The sequence below is a fragment of the Pan paniscus genome, chromosome 1, assembly GCF_029289425.2.
Source record: "Pan paniscus chromosome 1, NHGRI_mPanPan1-v2.0_pri, whole genome shotgun sequence".
NCBI lineage: Eukaryota > Metazoa > Chordata > Mammalia > Primates > Hominidae > Pan > Pan paniscus.
The window spans coordinates 84849316-84853861 of NC_073249.2; the positions used below are offsets into that span (position 1 = coordinate 84849316).

General features: G+C 42.7%; 1 pseudogene; it reads left to right on the forward strand.

Moving 5' to 3' along the window:
* Positions 1-1131: 1131 nt before the first annotated feature.
* On the forward strand, positions 1132-1450 carry LOC106633901 (large ribosomal subunit protein eL33-like; annotated as a pseudogene).
* The last annotated feature ends 3096 nt before the right edge of the window (positions 1451-4546 follow it).

A 4546-nucleotide genomic window follows, 5' to 3' on the forward strand; every position in this document is an offset into this window, starting at 1 on the left:
ACTAATCAACAACTAGGTATTTGTTTTAGTGCTGGGAATTGCAAAATGACCAGTGCCTTTTACCCCCTAGTTCTGATTGTCATTGACTTGCAACATCTCATGAATCAGTTTCTGGGGCAAATCTGCCCTGAGTGGCTTCTTCTCCCAACATCATATTGCTTTCTGGGAGATCCTTTTGGCATTGTCTTAAATTGAATTCAAGTTATGAATGTGGAATTATAAAATCACAGTCACAAGGCACAAGAATGGTGCCAGAGAATATGAATGCTGACATCCCACTGGGGTTTGAGCTCCAAGACTGTCCCGTAGAAGGGTTTCCAATAGAAATGGAGAAGAGGAGATATAGCAAAACTACCTATAAACTTTAAAAAAATATATACACATCCTCCTCTCCGGTTCTACTATACCCTGGTTGGCTGAAGGGGGATGCTTAATGTGTTTATTTGGGAAGAAAATCTTCATCAACCACTGCACCAGCAACTTTGTTATTACCATGCCCTTAAGAATTACTGATTTAGTGGCCAGATACACTTGGCTCTAAATCAGCTCTTTCCAACCTCTGCTTGATCATTAGAGTCATTCCCACAGCTTTTACAAAATACAGATTCCCAGGTCCCACCCCAAATTGCTAAATCAGAATTTTTTTAAAGTATAGTCTATCCTCCATATTCATGGGCTTTACATGCACAGATTCAACTGACTTTGAATGAAAAAATTTTGAAAACAAGGAAAATCACAATAAAACAAAAAATAATAGAAAATTTTAAAAGTATAGTATAACAACTGTTTATAGCATTTACATAGTATTAGGTATTATAAGTCATCTGGAGATGATTTAAAGTATATAGGAGAATGTGTATAGGTTATATGCAAATACTAAGCCAACTTATATGAGGACCTTGAACATCTGAGGATTTTGGTATCTGAGGGAGTCCTGGAACCAATTCCCCCAGGATACCGAGGGACAACTGTAGTATCAGAAGTCTGTAATTAGAAAAAAAGCCTCCAGGTGATTCTGGAATTAGCCAGGGCTGAGAAGCATTGACATGGTAAGTAAGAGCCTGGATGTTGTTTTTCTCTTCCCGCCATCTTGGCTCCTGTGGAGGCCTGCAGGGAACAGAACTTCTGAAAGGAAATATGTCTGGAAGGCTGTGGTCCAAGGCCATTTTTACTGGCTATGAGCGGGGTCTCCGGAACCAAAGGGAGCACACAGCTCTTCTTAAAGTCGAAGGTGGTTATGCCAGAGATTAAACAGAATTCTCTTTGAACTAGTGATGCACTTACGCATACAAAGCAAAGAGCAACATAGTGACTCCTGGCGGCAAACTAAACAAAACCAGAGTAATCTGGGGAAAGGTAACTCCGAGAACGTGCCAAATTCCAAAGCAATCTTCCTGCTAAGGCTATTGGACACAGAATCCGAGTCATGTTGTACCCCTCAAGGATTTAAACTAAGGGAAAGTCAATAAATAAACGTGGATTTGCACTCTTTAAAAAAAAAAGAGAGCCTGGATGTTGCACCCAAATGTGGAATAAATCTTTATAGGTGTTGCAACACCTAACACCTTACATCTGAGGGGTGCTCATAAATCATAATCAAAAGTTGCCATTATTGAGCACCTGTTGTATGTATATAATATACCGGGCGGTTTATACGCATTATTTCACTCAATTTTCACAATGATCAACTTCATGCATAAAGTTCAGAGAGATTAAGGCTCCCTGTGTCAGAATCCAGATTGTGACCCAGGCCAGATTCCACAGCTCATGCCTACTTCACACCACATTCTCCCCACCCCATGAGTGTTGAATGCATCATGAATCATCAGTCTTATAGCCCCTCCTAAAAACCAGACCTCCTAGTCTCAAATGAAGTCATTTAGTGCCTCACTCACACCTAAAATTAAGATCCACTTAAGCGTGTAAAGGCAGATGAAAACTGCACAATTCCAGGTAAATGTCTGCATGGGAGCTTTTAGGTGGCCAAAAATAGGTGACTTCCAAATTTAAAGTTTTAAGTATTCATCGTTCCGTGGGCATATACAGCACCTCAGAACAGGACTGGCTAGGAAGGACTGGCATCCAGAGTTTGAGGACCCAGGAGGAAGTACACTGGTGATTTAAGGGACAAGATTTGAACTGCAAAGGGAAAGGCACTTGGAAGGATTCTAGTATGAAGCAAACTGCTTGCTGAGTTATCACTTTTTTCTCCTAGACAGCGTTTCATAAAGTATACATCTTTAATGCCCTTGAGTGGCATTTTACAGTTAACCACAGGTTCCACATGTTGGTTTACACGTGAAAGTAGACATGTGATATTGACATCCCTAGAATGGACATATGCAATAAGGTAGGCAGATACTGAATTCAGAGAGGTCAATTAAGGGAGACTGGAAGATGCAGGCAAGGTCCAGAGTCCTGTAAGTTAAGGAAGCTGCTCCAGCCAGGAAATGACACTGGGCTTGGCTGGGTGTGATGAATTCTGGGCTGACAGACCATGGATGGAGACAGAAAGCTGTCAAAGGTCATTGAAGGCCTGAAGGCAAATCGGGAGACCTCCCAGCCCCTGTAAATCATTAGTATCTCTAAGTACTATAATCAATCCACCCCCAAGAGAATTCTGTGAATTAGAGTCGGAGAATCGTCCAGTTTTCCAGATGGAGGCAGCTGGAGAAGATGTGAAACCGCAGCTTAACCTGTCTTTCCCCTGTGCACATGCATAGACATATACACACATGTGTGCATACATAATACACACACTCGCCAGATCCCTGCCGCTTCATATGCACATCACGCTGTCACTCAGCTCTTCTTTCAGGACATCCCCTTATCTTCTCGTTTTAAGCACCCTAAAGAACCCCAGTGTGAGTGAAGATTCAGGACGTCCTCAGCTGAGTCTGAGGCTGGAGTCAGGTGATGTTTGCCATGCCCGGTGGCTTCATGATGGTGTCCAGAAGCAATTGAGTCCAAGGGTAAAGAACACGTCTTGAGGAAGGCAGCTGTCTATTCAGAGAAGCAGGGAGGCAGTGAATCCTTCCAACGAAGGGCATTCCTGCCTTTTAGTTCATTCTGGTGCTGTCATTGATCCAGAAACTGAGTCTTGATGCCTCATTTGTCCAGAAGTACATCTCCCCTTGATTGGGTAAATGGTGCCCAGTGATACAGTGAGATCTTCACAGGGAAGTTTTTTGCCTGTCATTGCTTTGCATGTTAAAAGGCTCTTAGTTCATCTTAATTAAAAGATAATGGGCACCGCACCTACTGTCTGTGAACACATCACACAGCTTCCTTGTGTTTAAGAGAGAGGGCTTCCACACTTGACAACAGGTTGGCAGGAATAGTGGGATGAAGAAAAAGAAGAGGTTAAGGGTGACGCCCAGATTTCTGAGTTAGGCAACTTAGCTGAGGGTGTGTGGTGACCAAGGTAGTATTTTCATAAGTAGAAACTGATTTTTCAGGAGGACACGTAACCATCTACTGACCCGCTTCCTCTACACGTGATTCCTCCGGATCTTTCACGCTCCTGCCTTCCACTGCTTTCCTCTCATTCCAACTAGCCTCTTAGCAATCAGACCCTTTCTCCCCCTCCTATTCTCCCTGCCTTGTGATAGCTCCCAATGTTAATCCCCTAATAAATACCTTACACTTAGGTGTATGACCCAGTGAGTTCTTCAAAACACTTTCACATACATCCTCTTGTTCTTCCCTGCAAAACAACCTTCCTCTTTAACCGAAAAGGCACCTTCCTAAGTTTGCTTTCCCCCAAATAGTACAAAATGTGAAGACTGCTGTTTTTTGGCTGTTTTACTTGTATGTTTCTTTCTGTTCATTTTCTCAGTCTATCTGACTTATTATTGCTTTATTTTAGGCTCTGCATTACTCACTGGAAGAGGCTAGCGCATACCATGCTCAAAGCAGCAAGCACTGAGAATGCTGGAAATTTGGGATCATGTTAGTCAGGAGTAAAGTTTACTGTACTAAATCCATGCACTTAGAGCTGTCTGACAATGGACCAAGCTGCTTTAGGAGGTGGTGAGACCCCCAACCAGTGGAGGTGTTCAAATAGCAACAGGATGGCTTTTCCATATATTGCAGAGGAAATGACGGATAGAGTAGGTTAGACTGAAACCCCCTATACTTCCTATTAACTTCTCTGATTTTCTCATTACATGAAAATATTGGCCAAAATTTTGCAGCAAGGACTGTGGTCTGAGGGTTGTGTTTTAAGAGAAGCCTTTTGAGTATGTAAATTTTGATAGGCCCTCCCCCTTAAAAGTAGCCTTGGGTGAAATTTTTTGGTGTTCATTCAGTTTTTCCTTCCTTTAACACTACATAATGCCAGCCAGGTCTTAAAGCAAATGCCTGTTTGTAACTTCTGAAGGCAAAGCCCTTCTCATAGAGCCAGATCCCTCAGCCAGAAGCTAGTGAGTCAGTAAAGGCCAGGCAGAAGAATCGACGGCCCCCTCATGCTCCTGGACTGATTAGTTCTCTCTGCCTTTTCCTTTCTTTTTAAATCTCCTGGCACTTGAAAAATCCAGTCCTCAGC